Source organism: Mustelus asterias, chromosome 1 (genome assembly GCF_964213995.1).
Source record: "Mustelus asterias chromosome 1, sMusAst1.hap1.1, whole genome shotgun sequence".
Taxonomy (NCBI): domain Eukaryota; kingdom Metazoa; phylum Chordata; class Chondrichthyes; order Carcharhiniformes; family Triakidae; genus Mustelus; species Mustelus asterias.
In genome coordinates this window covers 8,146,171-8,165,363 of record NC_135801.1, presented here as the reverse complement: position 1 = coordinate 8,165,363, position 19,193 = coordinate 8,146,171, and the positions used below count along the sequence as shown (strand labels likewise).

The 19,193-nt window shown below is 46.6% G+C and overlaps 1 protein-coding gene across 1 annotated transcript in view; it reads left to right on the top strand.

The window, feature by feature from the left end:
• The window catches only part of grid2 (glutamate receptor, ionotropic, delta 2), an 858,176-nt gene that overhangs the window by 686,748 nt on the left and 152,235 nt on the right, over positions 1-19,193 (top strand). The gene's annotated exons all lie outside the window — the stretch shown is intronic.

The window sequence follows — 19,193 nt, the reverse complement described above, 5'->3', positions numbered from 1 at the left end:
GTGGATTGGCCATGCTAAATGTGTAGGGTTATGGGGATAGGGCAGGGGAGAGGGCCTGGGTAAGATAGTCTGCTAGAGGGTCAGTGCAGACTTGATGGGCCAAATCGCCTCTTGTGCACTATAGGGACTCTATGATCTATGTAACATGAGCTTTATTAATGCAAGTTTTTTTGCCTCCTCATAAATAATAAAGGAAATCCTTTTTCTTAGCTAACACTTCAGCACAAAGTGAACTTTACTGCAAAACAACAACAATTTATATATATAGTGCCTTGAAAATGTGCTTTACAGGCACAGAATTGCAATTACAATCATAGCTCAGTTAGTAACATTCTCCCTCTGAATTAGGAAGGTTGTAGGTTCAGGATCCATTCCAGCGACCTTAGTACATAATCGAAGATCATAGTGCAGTGTTACGCTGAAGGGGTGCATCATTACCAGAGGTGTAACCTTTCAGATGAGATGCTTGCCCAAGGTCCCATCAGTTGGACATAAAACATCACACACTAACCAAAGCAGAATAAAGAGGACAATCTTTATGCTTCAAACAATACCACTTGTAATCGTTAAATTGCTCATGTATCGCATTGGGTTTCCTTTTCGGGGAACTTGCTTTGCCACATTTCCTCTGTCCCAAGCTGCACTTCAACATTTTCTTCATCTGTGCACAGTTCTGGTCGCCCTATTATAGAAAAAATATTATTAAACTAGAAAGAGTACAGAAACGATTTACTAGGATGTGACCAGGACTTGATGGTTTGAGTTATAAGGAGAGGTTGGATAGACTGGGACTTTTTTCTCTGGAGTGTAGGAGGCTTAGGCGTGATCTTATAGAGGTCTATAAAATAATGAGGGGCACAGATCAGCAAGATTGGCAGCATCTTCTCCCAAAGGTAGGGGAGTCTAAAACTAGAGGGCATAGGTTTAAGGTGAGAAGGGAAAGATACAAAAGGATCCAGAGGGACAATTTTTTCACACAGAGGGTGGTGAGTATCTGGAAAAGCTGCCAGAGGTAGTAGTAGATACGGGTGCAATTCTGTCTTTTAAAAAGCATTTAGACAGTTACATGGGTAGGATGGGTATAGAGGAATATGGGCCAAATGCAGGCCCACTTTTAGTGGTTACAAAAAAAGGGCGGCGTGGACAAGTTGGGCCGAAGGACCTGTTTCCATGTTGTAAACCCCTGTGACTCTATGGCCGGAATTTTACCGGCACGCCGGCCCCGATTCTAGGGGCGGGCTAGGCTCGGAGAACGGCATTCTCCTTTGGCCTCGGGCGGAATCATGCAAAACTCAGGCGGACATGCTTGTAAAATTCCGCCCTATGTCTCTATTTGCTCTAAGCTGCTGCTTTGGGATGTTCTGAGGTGCTGGAAGCTCCAAAATAAATCTTCTTTCTTATTTCCTTAGTCAGACAAAGCTTGGAACTGAACAAAAGATTTAGGAGGAGGAGATTAATGTTTGGCCAAAGTGCAATGATTTAAAGATGGGACGAGAGAAGGAAAGATAGACAGAACAGGTTAGTGAGGGAATTCCAGAGCTTAGGGTCCAGGCAGTTGAAGGCACAAGCACCAGTGTTGGGGTGAGAGAGGGGTGAGGGAATGCATTGGAGGAGTGGAGAGACATTGGAGGATTGTAGAGTTGTGGGAGGTTGCAGAGGTGAAGAGAGTTACTGAAATACTCGTGCTCACAGCGCCAGGAACCCGGATTCGATTCCCGTCTTGGGTCACTGTCGTGTGGAGTCTGCACGTTCAGTTTTCCCTGTATCTGCGTGGGTTTCCTCCGGGGGCTCCAGTTTCCTCCCACAGTCCGTAAAATGTGCTGGTTAGGTGCATTGGCCATGCTAAATGTTCCCTCAGTGTACCTGAACAGGCGCCCGAGTGTAGCAACTAGGGGATTTTCACAGTAACTTCATTGTAGTGTTAATGTAAGCCTACTTGTGACTAATAAATAAACTTTTTTAAAAAAAATAACGCAACTAACCCCATGAAGCTAAAAGCACAGAATAATGGATCATTATAATGAATGTCAGAACGTAATAAGTGTTAAGAAATATTCCTGCAAGTACCTTCTAACAAGTCGGAATAAAGGCTCACATAATATCCAATGAATGTTAAGACAGAGCTTGTTCATTTCCACTCTGTGATTCAGTGTTACAAATGGTTATATAATGCTAAATATGGATATTGGCAGGTGATGCTGGATTAAGCTGGAAGGCAAGTTGTCTTGCAGAGCTAATTATCCAAAAGGATCTAGAGACACTTGACACTTGGCACTTAGCTTAGTGATTGGCAAATTACCTTTAATACTGATGAATTTAAAGTAATGCTCACTTGGCCCAGGGATATCAAGCATGATCGCGCAAGGGGATGTGATATATGCAAAAAAAATGGAACAGCCAACCAATTATGTTTAGGTGGAGGGTGGCGTTGGGGCAGGGAGAAGGAGCATCGACACCACAGCATGACAGAGAAGTTTAAATGACAAATACAATTCTTGATAAAAAGCTAAAATTGTTTACTTCACCAGTGAGATATTATATAATATAAACCAATAAAGAGCGCACATTTGGAGTGTTGTGTGACTTCTTTTGACATTGAGCTTAGAATAGCGTTAAACACTGAAAAACACAAAAGTAGACGATCTGGTTGTTATCGGATCACTGCTTGTGGGAGTTTGCTGGGCGCAAATTAGTTGCTGCATTTCCTACATTACAACAGTGACTGCACTTCTAGAGGTACATCATTGGTCGTAAAGCACTTTGGTCATGAAAAGCACTATGTAAACGCAACTCTTTCTTTCTTTTCAAGTGGCCCTTCCTGCCTGTCCCTTATGGTCTTATAGGAGATCAGTGGTCTGATTTTCCCTGACTCTCATAGAGTCATAGAGGTTTATAGCATGGAAACAGGCCTTTTGTCCCAACTTGTCCATGCCGCCCTTTTTTTTAAACCCCTAAGTTGGTTCCAATTGCCTTTATTTGGCCCATATCCCTCTATACTCATCTTACCCATGGAACTGTCTAAACGCTTTTTAAAAGACAAGCTTGTTCCAGTCACTCACTGCCCCTCTGGACACTTTTGTATCTCTCCCCTCTCACCTTAAACCTATGCCCTCTCGTATTAGACTCCCCTACCTTTGGGAAAAGATATCGACTATCTAGCTCATTTATGCCCCTCATTATTTTATAGACCTCTATAAGATCACCCCTCAGCCTTCCATGCTCCAGAGAAAAAAGTCCCAGTCTATCCAGCCTCCCCTTATAATGCAAACCATCAAGTCCCGGTAGCATCCTAGTTTAATAATATCCTTTCTATGATAGAGTAACCAGAATTGCACACAGTATTCCAAGTGTGGCCTTACCAATGTCTTGTACAACTTCAACAAGACGTCCCAACTCCTGTATTCAATGTTCTGTCCAATGAAACCAAGCATGCCGAATGCCTTCTTCACCACTGTCCACCTGTGACTCCACTTTCAAGGAGTTATGAGCCTGTACCCTTAGATCTTTTTGTTCTGTAACTCTCCCCAACTCTCACCATGACAAGTACCCATTTGATTGGTGCAAAGATTTGTGGAGGATAAAATCAAAGTGGAATAAAGAGGGCAATCTTTCTGCTTCAAACAATGCTTCGGCTGTCCTGTTTTATCTCTGTGCTTGTTGTCCTCCGTTGCCAAACAGACTTTGATTTGATTGTCACATGTATTGGAATACAGTGAAAAGTATTGTTTCTTGCATGCTATACAGACAAAGCATACCGTTCATAGAGTACAAAGGAGAGAAGGAAAGGACAGGATGAAGAATATAGTTTTGCCATTGCAGATTGGCTGTGGAGAAAGATCAACTTAATAAATATATGGTAGGTCCATTCAAAAGTCTGACAGCAGCAGGGAAGAAGCTGTTCTTCAGTCGGTTGGTACGTGATCTCAGACTTTTGTATCTTTTTGCCAACGGAAGAAGGTGGAAGAGAGAATGTCCGGGGTGCGTGGGGTCCTTAATTATGCTGGCTGCTTTTCTGAGGCAGCGGGAAGTATAGGCAGAGTCAGTGGATGAGAGGATGGTTTATGTGATGGACTGGGTTACGTGCACAGTTCTTTGTAATTTCTTGCAGTCTTGATCAGAGCAGGAGCCATACCAAGCTATGATACATCCAGAAAGGATGCTTTCTATGGTGAATTTGCAAAAATTGGTGAGAGTTGTAGCAGACATGCCAAATTTCCTTAGTCTTCTGAGAAAGTAGAGGCATTGGTGGGCTTTCTTAACTATAGCATCAGCGTGGAGGGACCAAGACAGGTTGTTGGTGACCTGGGCATCTAGAAACTTGCTGATTTGCCAGGAGTCAATTTCACACTACTGGTGGAGAGGAATTTTCCCTGTACCACCCCCAACACCTGTCTTGCCAGGTCTCAACACCTTTTACACTGTATTTCTGGGGCTTTCCTGAGGGAACATAACTGGCACAGACCCTTTGCTATAATAGCAATGAGATAAGAGTAGGCATTCCCCGTCTCCCTCCCACAGATTCTCCCCATGCACCACCCCTTTTCCAGATTGTTCACCCCACCATGGGATCAACCTGTGAAACATGATGTTGTGACGCTCGGTCCGTGCCTGAAATGTGCTGCCAAAGGAGGTGATAGAAGCAGATACAATGGCAATGTTTAAGGGGCATCTTGACAGATACATAAATAAGCAGGGAATAGAGAGATACAGACCACGTGGAGGCAAAAGGTCGTTAGTTTAGAAAGGTGTCATGTGTTGGCACCGGCTTGGTGGGCCGAAGGGCCTGTTCCAGCACTGTACTGTTCTTCTTTGTTGACTTGCCTCACCAGATCCAGGTTGAGGTTGGGGCCTGACTACAGGCCAAAGGCATGCAGCAAGGTAACTAACCAGAGTCCATGAGAGGCCATAGGCGTCCCTCGGTGTTAGAGAGAAGTGATTATATAGCGGGAGGGGCACCACTCCACCTCAAGCATGGGCAAGTCAAGAAGGCAGCCCTCCATGAACACCTGCAGCTGGTATGGGGATTGAACCCACACCCTGGCATCATTCTGCACCTCAGCCTGGTCGCCTTGTTAATTTAGCTAACCGACCCCCACAAAACACATTTAGATAAGGGTTTATTACTCTGAGTTCACTCCCATCTCAGACAATCAGAGTTTATGGATTGGGAATCACCATGAGCAGATAACAAGACAGTCAGTGAAAGGTTCAAATCAAGAGAATTGGCTTTTATGTAGAATTGACAGCAGAGAAACAGGGGGCAGAGTTTTCCCATACTGCCCACTACGGGAATAATAGCGGGCGGGGGCGGACCATGCAAAGGTCAGTTGGCCTCATCCAGAATTTTCCTGTCTTGAGGCGAGTGCGGCCGGAAAATCCCGCCCAGGGTATTCGGCCCAGCTGGATTAGGCTGGTGTTTATACTCCACAGAAGCCTCCTCACACTCTATTTTATCTCACCCTGTCAACATATCTTTCTATTCTTTTCCCTTGTTTACTTATCTGGCTCCTTATTAAATGCATTTCACTGATGCTTTTAATTAACCCATCCAACCAGAGGTTTCAAATCTAATCTACAGCTACCCTATCAAATCTTATCATAGAATTAAAGACCTCTATTAGGTCTGTAATGACTTCAATGAGGCCCATGAGGGTGGCTTCGTGGAGTATGAGCTCCCTGATTGAGGCCGTAATCTCCTGCCCAATCATTGCACCTCACCTGTATAGAAATATGGGAGTGTCAGATCTTCTGGCACTTTGGATTCTGACTGTGTATCTGAAGCACTGTAGGAGTGGAATAGAGTTTGTAAATAAAGGGAAACTGGTGAAGGGACACCAGCCTCTTAGGAGTTATTTCAGGCCACCTTTCTGTCTTTTCTTATAGATCATAGAATCCTACAGTGCAGAAAGAGGCCATTTGGCCCATCGAGTTGCACCAACCACAATCCCACCCAGGCCCTATCCACATATCCTTACATATTTACCCACTAACCCCTCTAACCTATGCATCCCGGGACACTAAGGGGCAATTTAGAATGGCCAATCAACCTAGCCCGCACATCTTTGGACTGTGGGAGGAAACCGGAGCACCCGGAGGAAACCCACGCTTTTTCTTTTCTAAAGAAAAATGACTCAGCCTACTGAGTCTTTCCTGATCAGTATAACTTCTCAGTTCTGATACCATCCTTTCAAATCATTTTTTGTACTTTCTCTACTGAGTATGTACTTTTTCTGTAGTATGCAGATAAGGATGGTGCACAATACTCCAAGTGTGATCTAGCCAATGCCTTAAGAGTGGAGATGGCCTATACATGTTCGAGCATTTCGTCTATCAGTTCATAAATCCCAGCCAGATTGTGAAGGATGGAACTGGACACAGGTCCTTTTCTTGATAGTAGGTGTATTCACAGAATGCAGCATTATATATCTCTGCCTCCTACCTACCAACAGCCTGATATTTTAGCAGACTATTTTATTCTGGATAAAAGCAAATTACTGCAGATGCTGGAATCTGAAGCCAAAAGAGAAAATGCTGGAAAATCTCAGCAGGTCTGGCAGCATCTGTAAGGAGTGAAAAGAGCTGATGTTTCGAGTCCAGATGACCCTTTGTCAAAGCTTTGACAAAGAACCCGAAACGTCAGCTCTTTTCTCGCCTTACAGATGCTGCCAGACCTGCTGAGATTTCCCAGGCTCTTTTATACGCTTTTCATAAAATATAATCAATAAGTTTCACAAAAATGCCAGGGGTGACAGCCTCTGATGGGACACAGTGACGAAAATAAAATGTCAAAATGATATCAAATCAGTTCCCGGGGGTGGTGATGCACCCAGCTCCCACAGTGCCCACTGGGCACAGAAGACCTGAAGAGTACCAGTGGACACCATGTGCTTCCTCTCCAATGCCATTCAGTCGCAAATGTAGCTGTAGTAGAAAGGCAGCTGTGTTGGGTCGGAGGACATCTTCACCCACCCATTGCCTGGACCCATTAAGAGCGACCTTAGCCAGTGCAAAAGCAGACTTACAAGGAGGTCCTCCTCCCTCCCCACCTCATCGCTACCCTCCCTCCCCCACCACTCCTGCCCTCCTTCCCCCACCATCTCCACCCCCGTCTCTGCCTCCATCCCCTCCCCCACTCCTGCCCTCACTCCCCCTCCCCATACCCCACCCCCCCAACCAACCCTCCCCCATTCCCACCCTCGCTCTGCCTCCCAACTATCGCCCCCCCATCCCCGCCCCATCCCCGCACCCCCCGCTGCCATCCCCACTCCATTCGCACACTTACTTTCCCCTTCCCGACACCCCGCCCCATTCCCACCCCATTTCCAACCTCAATCCCCCTCACCTTGCCCACAGGAACACAGGAACAGTGCACTCTGGAGAATACAACTATATCTATTCAGGGAGGGGACAATCGGAAAACGTTCCCTTGAACATCCTATTAACTTGTTGTTCATTGTAGGATGTGTTGTAATATGCCTTTTAGGGATTTCAGCATGACAGCAGTAGAAGGGAAGTGTGTTGTGTGATTAATCTTTGATTCACTTGCCAATAGTGGGACAAGCTCAGCCAAGTTTGCAACAAGCCGCCTCCTAATTGGCCATCTGTTTGTCCGTTAAGGATGGCAGACTGACTCCTGATTCTGCTGGCCCAATCAGTGAGCAGCATCTCTGAAGCTTCAGTCGCCCAATTGGGAGAGGAGGCCACTGCCGAGGCAGGTCAGGTACCTCAGGGTGTCTCCAGCAAAAACAAACATCAGGGAGCGAGAGTATCGCTGAGTCAATGGGCCTGATTTTACCAAAACTTGGGCGCGAAATCGCGGTAAAGTTGGGCGTCGGGCCTTTAACGCGATCTGCACCCGAATCCGAGCAGATCGCGGCTTTACCGACACCCGATTCGGGCGGGGGTCCGGCCTGTGCCCGAATCGGGCGGCCCGACGATTTAAATGCATTTACATACATTTAAATCGACTTAATGAACCGCGCGCCCAACTCGACCGCCAAATCCCACTTTACCGTCTTCTGGCCCGTTCCGCGTCCGCGCTGTTACCGACCTGCAAAATAAAAGTCTGAAGTCGCCGCTGCAGCCTCCGAAGAGCGGGGTCAGAGACTGCAACGGCTCCCTGACCCAGGTCATCCTCTGGTCGGGGCGGGAGGGGGGTGGGAGGAGGAGAGGGGGTGTGACCGATCATCCCCTGGGGGGGTGGGGGGGGGGTGGGAGGAGGAGAGGGGTTGTGACCGATCATCCCCTGGGGGGATGCGGGTGGGAGGAGAGGGGGTGTAACGTCTCATCCCCTGGGGGGTGGGTGGGAGGGGAGGGGATGTGACGTCTTTCCCCTGGGAGTTGGGGGGGAGGGGTTGGGAGCGGAGGGGGTGTGACCGATCATCCCCTGGGGGGGGGCGGGGGGGGGGGGGGGGGGGCGATCATCCCCTGGTGGGGGGGTTGGAGAGGGGATGTGACGTATCATCCTCTGCTTCGGGGGGGGCTCCGCTGCCTGTCTGCGGCCGATCCCTCCTGGCACCATCACTGGTTCACTACCTGCCACAGATTAGTCTTCCCCGCAGGTGCGAGAGAGCGGGAGAGATGGCTGTGGCTGGTAGTGAACCAGTGATGGTGCCAGGAGGGATCGGCCGCAGACAGGCAGCGGAACCCCCCCCGACCAGAGGATGAGACGTCACACCCCCTCTCCTCCGCCACCTCCCCCCCCGCCCCCCCAGGGGATGATCAGTCACACCCCCTCCTCCCACCCCCCCAGGGGATGATTGGTCACACCCCCTCCCCCCTCTCCCCCCCCCACCCCCGACCAGAGGATGAATGCTAGAGAGCCGCTCTCTCCACTTTCTGCTTTTTCTTTCCCGCCTGGGCGTGCTGTCAGATTTTTTTCGAACTGCGCATGCGCAGTTCAGAGCACCGATCGGTCCGCCAGCGCTAAGCCCCGCCCACAGCGTGGATCGGGCCGGAGCCGGCAAAACGTGTATGGGTGCGCTGGAAAGAGGATTCCAGGCGCGGATCGATTTGACGCCCAGATCCGGCACTTAGACTCAAAATGGTAAAATTCCCCCTAGAGTTGCCTTCCTTGCCACTGCCCCCTTTATGAACCTTGTAGCCACTGACCCTGATGCCACCCCTACCCTCCATTCCCAGGTTGCCAGAGGGAGCTTCTGAGTAATGTAGGTCAAGAATGTTTTAAATTGTGTTATAGAACACAATCTGAAAAGGATCATGACTTGAGAATCTGTCTCTCCACGAACATACAAACTGATGGAGACAAGGACAAGACTAGTTGGCCCATCAGGACTGTCCCACTCCCCACCATGGCCATATTTTTTTGATTCTTTCTGTCGCTATTGCTGACAAGGCCAGCATTTATTGCCTGTCTCCTGTTGCCTTTGAGTAGATGATGGTGAGCCGGCTTCTTGAACTGCTGCAGCCCATGTGATGTAGGTGCATCCACAGTGCTGTTAGGGAGGGAGTGCCAGGAATTTGACCCAGCGACAGTGAAGGAACAGTGATAAATTTCCAATCAGGGTGGTAAGTGGTTGGGAAGGGAACTTCCAGGTGGTGGTGTTCCCATGTGTCTGCTGCCTTTGTCCTTCTAGGTGGTAGAGTTTGTGGACTTGCTGTCAAAGGAGCCTTGGTGACTTGCCGCAGTGTGTCTTGTAGATGGTACACATGGCTGTCACTCTGCGTCGGTGGCGGAGGAAGTGAATGTTTATGTTGGTAGATGGGGTTCTGATAGGAGAATTTCACAGTAACTTCATTGCAGTGTTAATGTAAGCCTTACTTGTGACTAATAAATAAACTTTACTTTAAGAATGCTGTTGAGCTTCTTGAGGGTTGTTGGACCCACACTCATCCAGGCAAGCGGAGCCTGAATTGTCCCTTATAGATGATGGACAGGCTTTGGGGAGTCAAGAGGTATGTTACTTGACACAGAATTCCTCGCCTCTGATCTATTTTTGCAGCCACAGTATTTATATCATAGAATACCTACAGTGCAGAAAGAGGCCATTTGGCCCATTGAGCCTGCTATGATAACAGTCCTACCCAAGCCCTATCCCCGTAAGCCCCACATATTTACTCTGCTAATCCCTCTGACATTGAGGGGCAATTTAGCATGGCCAATCAACCTAACCAGCACGTCTTTCGGATTGTGGGAGGAAACCGGAGCACCTGGAGGAAACCCACGCAGACACAGGGAGAACATGCAAACTCCACATAGACAGTTACCTGAGGCCGGAGGCAAACCCTGGTCCCTGGCACTGTGAGGCAGCAGTGCTAACCACTGTGCCACCGTGCCGCCCCATACGGCTGGTCCCACTTCAGTTTCTGGTCAATGGTAACACCTCAGGATGTTGAAAGTGAGGGATTCAGCAATGATATATGAGATGGTCATTACCTCCATGAATGATATTTGCCACTTATCAGCCCAAGCCTGAATGTTGTCCATATCTTGTTGCATAAGGGCACAGACTCTTTCAGTATCTGAGTATATAATGTGTATATATAATCTTCTGGGAGAGGCAAATATGCAGAGATAATTCCCAGGGCCAATAAGTGCGGGGGGGGTGGGGGGAGAAGAAAACCCTTCTGCAACTCCATCAAGCTATTGGAACTCGTCCAGTAGATGAGCTGAACCAAGTATTATCTACAGAGACATTTAGGCCAGGGTTTTCCCTGCATGCTTCAAGACCCCATTATCAGGCTCAAATGGGAATCGGAAACCTGCACGTATTTTGGTCTACTTAGAAACTCGGTAACGCTTATCTGCTCCCTGGAGTTGATTGAGTTGCTGAGCACCTATTTACAGTGGTCAGAGTGGTTGGCACTTAAGCTTCTGTGAAGATCTACTCCCCAAGGCTTCTTAAATTGATCAGCCGAACTTTATTTACAAGGTTGTTTCATTAGCTGCAGGCTTTGAGCTGGTCCGTAGCACACTCTTTCTAACTGGGATAACTCATGGCTTTTGAGAGATTCTCCATGCTGGATGTTGATTGGCTGTTCAGACCATGTAACCCTTACTCACTAAGGCTGGTCTTAAAGTAACAATCACCACATCCCTCCCCCTTTAACTCCAATCCTTATTTACCAAATTACCTCATACAGGTGAATAGATAACACCATCAAAATCTGAGAAAAAAACTACATTTGTATTTCGTCCTGAATTCTAATTGTACACTATATACATAGACTCAATCAGTTGAATGATCCCAGACCAATTCAATTGATTTCTTTAAGCCAATCAAGACCCATCACTATTATTATGGGGAGCTGGGTAGACTGCTGCCCAGAGCTCACAGTTACTATCGTGGTGCCTTTTACTTTTATTGCTTCTCCTGTGAACACCTTCAACTTGACAGAGGTGCTCTCCAAATTCAGTGGTTGGAGAACCTCTCTCAGGTACTGAAATGTGCATTCACCCATCACAGTGGCTGATGCCCCGTATCCATTTCCATACTCGAAGGCTTCCCATTTACGAGGAGTGTTACAGTAACAGGATCTGACTTGACGGCTTTCATAGAATCATAGAATCCCGACAGTGCAGGAGGAGGCCATTCAGCCCATCGAGCCTGCACCGACAACTATCCAACCCAGGACCTATCCCTGTAAACCCATGTATTTACCCTGATAATCCACGTATTTACCTTGATAATTCCCTGGACACTAAGGGTCAATTTAGCATGGCCAATCCACCTAGACTGCTGATCTTGCTTACCATTAAAAAGAGATTAAGTATCAGAAATAAATTGTGTCAGGCTCTTTCATACTGTATACTTGTAACGTCTTGGCTGATTGGCTACTCGGCAGTCTTGACTTAGCTCTGCACTGTTTTATCAAATGTCCTCTTTTGTGACAATAAAAATACTCTGTTCCCTCAAACATACATGATGCAGGAGTGTGGTTACCCCCACATTGCTAACATATCACCTTCAGAAACGTTGCCTGATTGTCTCCACTATATCTTTTTGTTCTGTGGGTGACTGAAAATGTTTCTGGCTTCGCAGCTGCTTTGGTGGTTTTGGCTCCATATCTGGCTGCAGATTCCAGTCCTAATTCATACATAGTGCCATTTGGTGTGAGCTGCAGCTCCTGCTTTCCATGGCCTGCACCATCTTCATTGTCCATTTGAAATTTAGGTCAACTTCTGTGAGCAATCGGCACTGCATGGAATCACTGCTCACGCCACGAACCAACCGATTCCTCAGCATGTCGTTTAGGGTCACTCCAAAATCACAATGCTCCAATAATCACTTTGGTTTAGCAATGTAAGTCCAATCGATTCACCTGGGGCTCTCACCCTTGAGTTAAGTTTGAATTTCTGGATTATGACTGATGGTTTGGGTTGAAAATCACCCTTCACTGAATCCACGACTTCACTGAATGATTCAGAGTCGGGCATACTTGGGGTTGTGAACTGCAAATAAGATTGAAGGTCTGACTTCCACAGACACTCAGGAGAATTGCTTTCCCGTTTGCCTCCTCCCCTATTTTGTTTGCCTGGAAATAAAACATAAGGCTCCCAATGGATTGACTCCAGTCCTTCATGGAGGAGTTGAATGGGTTTAAACACCCAAAGAAAGGCATTCTGCTGTATATATTTTTTCCTTCAGTGATAGTCTCAGGTGTAGAGCTAGAGGTAGCATCAGGATCATTTATCCTTATCGCTAGTTGTGAAGATGTCCTCCCAGAGGCTTCTTAATTTGATTTGAAAATTTGATTTGATTTATTATTGTCACATGTATTGGGATACAGTGAAAAGTATTGTTTCTGGCGCGCTATACAGACAAAACATACTGTTTGTAAAGGAGAAGGATGGGAGAGGGTGCAGGATGTAGTGTTGCCGTTACAGGTAGGGTGAAAATAAAACTCAGCTTAATATATGATAGGACCAGACAAATCTTATTTACAAGGTTGCCTCATTAGTTACACGCTTCGAGCTAGACCAAAGCACACTTTTTCTAACTAGGGAAACTCCTCCCCTTAAAGAGATTCCCCATAAAATTCCCACAGTGTAGAAGGAGCCCATTCGGCCCATCGAGTCTGCACCAATCACAATCCCACCCAGGCCCCACTCCCATGACCCCTCACATTTACCCTGCTAATGCCCCTGACATTAGGGTCAATTTAACATGACCAGTCAACCTAACCCACGCATCTTTTGACTGTGGGAGGAAACCGGAGCACCCGGAGGAAACCCATGCAGACATGGAGAGAACGTGCAAACTCCACACAGACAGTGACCTGAGGCTGGAATTGAACGCGGGTCCCTGGTGCTGTGAGACAGCAGTGCTAAACACTGGGCCACCGTGCCGCCATGTTGATTAGTTGTTCAAACCTCGTGACCCTTACTCAGTAAGGCTGGTCTTAAAGTGACAATCACCACAGCTTCCAAAGCTTAGATTTTTTTTAGCTATTCGAAAATCATTACTTCTTACAGACTAAACACTTGAGTTCAATCTTATGCAGCATTTTTAATTCTGCTGAACTCTATGGACTCTGCGTGAATCTCATTGAATGTCAAAACATCTTAAATAATATTACTCTCCTTCTGTAGGAAGTCCCCATACGTTTTGATGTCCAAATTAATGAAACCCACTTGAACCATGTTCCTAATATTAACTACTGAAACATTCATCAGAATGAAAGTAATACTTGTGGATATTAAACAGCGGGATAGCCTGAAGTCTATTATTCCTTAGCCACGGTGTGTTCCTTTAAAATTCCAGACTGCTTCACCACATTATCTTCATTTCACCAAATGGGTTGTTAATTTACAGATAGAATTCATAAAATCTGATACTGATATGATTAGATTAATGTATATTGAAGTTAATGAATTTTACGCAGAAGCCATCATCTAAATCTGCCCTCGGTTAAATTAGTCCCTCACATTCAAATGAAATGGCCCAAGCTTGTCTTTCCTGAGGTCCTTTTCATGTTAGGCAGAACGTTGGAAATGGAAGTGAAACCTCTGGTACAGTTTAAAAACTGGAGAATGTTTGACCAACCTTACAAGTAATCATCTCAAGATATCATCTCTCCTTCCTGCAGTAACTGACTCCTTAATGGCGGCACGGTGGCACAGTGGTTAGCACGGCTGCCTCACAGCACCAGGGACCGGGGTTCGATTCTCAGCTTGGGTCACTGTCTGTGCAGACTCTGCACATTCTCCCTGCGTCTGCGTGGGTTTCCTTCGGGTGCTCCGGTTTCCTCCCACATTCTGAAAGATGTGCTGGTTACTTGCGTTTACCCGAACAGGTGCCGGACTGTGGAGACTAGGGGAATTTCACAGTAACTTCATTGCAGTGTTAATGTAAGCCTTATTTGTGACTAATAAATCAGCTTTTTAGTTAGCTCTGCTGCTTCACAGCGCCAGGGATCCAGGTTCAATTCCCAGTTCCACATTGTCTGCGCGGAGTCTGCACATTCTCCCCCCGTCTGCGTGGGATTCCTCCAGTTTCCTCCCAGAGTCTGAAAGATGTGTTATTTAGGTGCATTCACCATGCTAAATTCTCCCTCAGTGTACCCGAACAGGCGCCAGAGTGTGGCGACTAGGGGATTTTCACAATAACTTCATTGCACTGTTAATGTAAGCTTACTTGTGACACTAATAAACTTAAACTTGATGACCAGATGTTTCTCAGTTGAGGTAGCAAAGCAAGAATGGCACAGTGGAACAGTGGTTAACACTGCTGTCTCACAGTGCCAAGGACCCAGGTTCGATTCCTGGCTTGGGTCACTGTCTGTGTGGGTTTCCTCTGGGTGCTCCGGTTTCCTTCCACAGTCCAAAGATGTGCGGGTTAGGTGGATTGGCCATGCTAAATTGCCCCTTAGTGTTATGGGGAATAGCTGGGGTAAATAAAGACCTGAGTGGGATTGTGGTCAGTGCAGACTCGATGGGCCAAATGGCCTCCTTCTGCACTGTAGGATTCTATGAACCAAGCTCAAAATTTAACTCACAAACTGAAACTCTTTGCAGTTTGCTTTTGTAATTTCACATAAATTAATTTAATTAATTAAGTACTTTGCCATCCACTGATGCCAATCATTGTTCACCCTTGATTCAATCGATTGTAATATTTGTAGAAGTTTATGCACACGCACCTTGACCAATTGGTGACACATTAGGTAATCGTGGCTTGGAGCTTCTATTCAATTGCACTGGCTTTTCTCGGCTTAATTCGCATGAAAACAACATTATCTGGAGAAATGATCACAGAATCTGATGCACAAAGTGCAGCGCTACTTAACGTTCGGTGATTTTGAGTACCAATTACAAAAACTTTGCAGCCTCACCCCGACCACCAGCCCCCACCCCACATCCTAAAACGGCCCTTTAGCAGGCCATCAATGAGTTGCCAAATTTAATCTGAATCTTTTGGGTACAATGAAACTGGGAAGTACATTTGGAAAGGTTTTGATTTATTTTTTAATTTCGAAGGAACTGGTTACCACACCACAACCAAAGTAGAAAATAGTTTTGCATTTTTAAAAAATCATTTCGAGTAATTCAGAATCAGGTTAGAACCGTAGAAAAAAGTTACAGCACAGGAGGAGGCCATTCGGCCCATCTTGTCCATGCCAGTCAAAGGACACCAGGTGTCTTTTCTCATCCCATCTCCCTGCACCTGGCCCATAGCCCTGTAGCTTACAGCACTTCAAGTGCAGATCCAGGTGCTTTTTAAAAGAGTTGAGAGTCTCTGCCTCCACCACCAACTCAGGCAGTGAATTCCAGACACCCACCACCCTCTGCGTAAAAAGGTTCTTCCTCATGTCCCCTCTACACATTCTGCCACTCATCTCGAATCTATGTCCCCTGGTTCTAGAATTCTCCACCAAGGGAAATAACTTTATCCTGTCCACTCTATCTCTTCCCCTCATAATTTTATACACCTCAATCAAGTCACCCCTCAGCCTTCTTTGTTCCATGGAAAATAACCCCAACATATCCAATCCCTCCTCCTGGCTACACTTTTCTAGCCCTGGCCTTCTTCTCCCAAGACGTGTAGGTTAGGGGGATTCGCGGGGTGAGCTTATGGGGATCAGGGAGAAGGGCCTGGGTAAGTCGCTCTGTCAGAGATTTGGTGCAGACTGGATTGGCCAAATGGCCTCCTTCTGAATTAGCCACACTGATATTTCAATCTGGCCTGACTATTTTGTTCACGATGTGAAGATGCCGGCGTTGGACTGGGGTAAACACAGTAAGAAGTTTAACAACACCAGGTTAAAGTCCAACCGGTTTATTTGGTAGCAAAAGTGTGGCTTTTGCTACCAAATAAACCAGTTGGACTTTAACCTGGTGTTGTTAAACTTCTTACTGTATTTTGTTCACACCAGACAATGCTGCAATTTAAATTCCTGCCTTGACTATAAGTCATTCATGACTGGGGGAGGGGGGGTGGAATTTTCCCATCCTGCCCGTCACAGGAATTGTGCAGGCGAGGGGGGGGGGGGGCGGCGGACCATGCAAAGGTCCATTGACCTCGGGTGGGATTTGCCAGTTTTGGGGCGAGCATGGCGGGAAAATCCCACCCTGGGTGTTAGCTTGTGGTTGATAGCCTCGTATACCTTTAAATGTAAAATTGATTTTAAAAGCTTTCAGACATGCACTAGCCAAGAGGATATGTTGAAACAAAGCATCATCATGGAATTGGCATACCTCAGAATGTCACATTTTAATGCCACACTAGATTGTGAAATGCGTATAATGGTCTGAAATGCTTGATTAGCTTTTAATTACTTCAGCTCTTCATTTGCCTGGTTTTGTATTCCTACAAGACCTTCATTCAAATTATCCTTGAGATAAAAGTAGCTGGTGTTCTTAATTTTATTCGATGGGGGAACTTACAGCAGAGAAACAGACCATTTTACCAAATCTATGCCAGTATTTGTTCTCCACATGCGCAACCTCCCACCTGACTTCATCTAATCTTTTCTATGTAATCGCATCTGTATATTCCTTTCTCCTTCATGCAATTATCCAGCTTAAATGCATCTATACTATTCACAGGAAGTGTCTTGATTAATAACGGGATCAGGAGTTATGGGGAAAAGACAGGAGAATGGGGATGAGAAAAAAATCAGCCATGATTGAATGGCGGAGCAGACTCAATGGGCTGAGTGGCCTAATTCTGCTCCAATGTCTTATGGTCTAATAGAGATTCACAGAATCATACAGTGCAGAAGGAGGCCATTCGGCCATCGAGTCCGCACCAACCACAATCCCACCCAGGCCCTATCCTCATAACCCCACGTATTTACCCTAGCTAGTCCCCCTGACACTAAGGGGCAATTTAGCATTGCCAATCCTCCTATCTCGCACATCTTTGGATTGTGGGAGGAAACTAGAGTACCCGGAGGAAACCCATGCAGTAAACGTGCAAACTCTACGGCAAACAGTGATCCAAGCCAGGAATCGAACCCGGGTCCCTGGCACTCTGAGGCAGCAGTATTAGCCACTGTGCCACCGTGCGATCCCAAATTATTTGCCTCCAATTATTCAATGCAGACGCAAGTTCCTCACTCTGTGGGTAAAAAGGTTTCACCTGAATTCTACGTTGGATCCATTAGTGATTATCTCATATTGGTGGCAACACAAAAAGCAAAATACCGCGGATGCTGGAATCTGAAATGAAAACAAGAAGCGCTGGAAAATCTCAGCTGGTCTGACAGCATCTGTGGAGAGGGAGAAGAGCCAACGCTTCGAGTCTGGATGACCCTTCATCAGGGCTAAGGACTGAGCACTCAGTATGCACCTCAACCTAGAAGGCCCAGGCCAGAACTTGGGTTAATCACAGCCAATGGCCTCTGTCAAGATTGTGGGTAGATCCAAGGGGAGTGACTGAGCATGCCCTCACTCCCCGTGAAGTAAAAGCTTTTCTTTAGTTTGCTGCTAAAAAAATCACCACAACTGATTTATGTTTGGATGCCCTGAGGCAGTTTCCTCATTTACATATACAAAGCAATTAACTTGTTTTAAGAGGCCACCAGAGATACCTAAAGAATGTTTTGGCTCACGACATTTTTCAGGGGTCAGACAAACCTTTGGTCTGCCAAATGGGCCCTCATTGTACCCACCATACATCAGTAAAATGGGGACAATGTGGTTTAACTTCCATCAACAACAACTTGCATTTTTAAAATTCATTTGTGGTATGTGGGCATCACTGGCTAGCCAGCATTTATTGCCCTTCCCTTGCTGCCCTTGAACTGAGTGGCTTGCTTGGCCATTTCAGAGGGCAGTTGAGAGTCAACCCCATTGCTGTGGCTCTAGAGTCACATGTAGGCCAGACCGGGTAAGGACAGCTGATTTCCTTCCTTAAAGGATATTATTGAACCAGATGGGTTTTTCCAATAACCGACAATGGTTTCATGGTCATCAGTAGGTTCTTAGTTCCAGATTTTGTTTTATTGAATTCAAATTCCACCATTTGTCATGGCAGGATTCGAACCTGGGTCCCCAGAACATTAGTCGGGTTTCTGGATTAATAGTCCAGCGATAGTCATCTGGAGTGGGGGTGTGGAGGAGGGATCGTTTGTGCGGCACTGTGGCACAGTGGCTAGCACTGCTGCCTCACAGCCAGGGACCCGGGTTCAATTCCGACCTTGGGTCACTGGCCATGTGGAGTTTGCATTTTCTCACCATGTCTGCGTGGATTTCCTCCGGGTGTTCCGGTTTCCTCCCTTAGTCCAAAGATGTGCAGGTTAGGTTGATTGGCCATGCTAAATTGACCCTAGTGTCAGGGAGATTAGTAGGATAAATGTGTGGGGCTACGGGAATAAGGCCTGGGTGGGATGTGGTCGGTACAAACCCAATGGGCCAAATGGCCTCCTTCTGTACTGTAGGGAGTCTATGTTTCTATTCTAAGACCTGGAATGGGGGTGTGGAGGAGGGAATGCTATCTGGAGTGGGAGTGGGCTGACCTTGCTGACCTTTTGACTAGGGATATGTGAGAGGGGGGTATTTCATTAAATCCAAGCCCAGTTTATTCGAGCAGATGACCAAAGACTTGATCAAAGAGGTAGATTTTAAGTAGCGTCTAGGGAAGAAAAAGGAAGAAAAGCAGAGAGATGTAATGTCGGAGGTGCAGAGTTTACAGCCTAGACGGCTGAAGACATCGCAGCCAAAGGTGGAGTGGTCAAAATTGGGAATGGCCAATCGGCTGGAATTAAGCGAGCACGGGAATGGAGGGGGT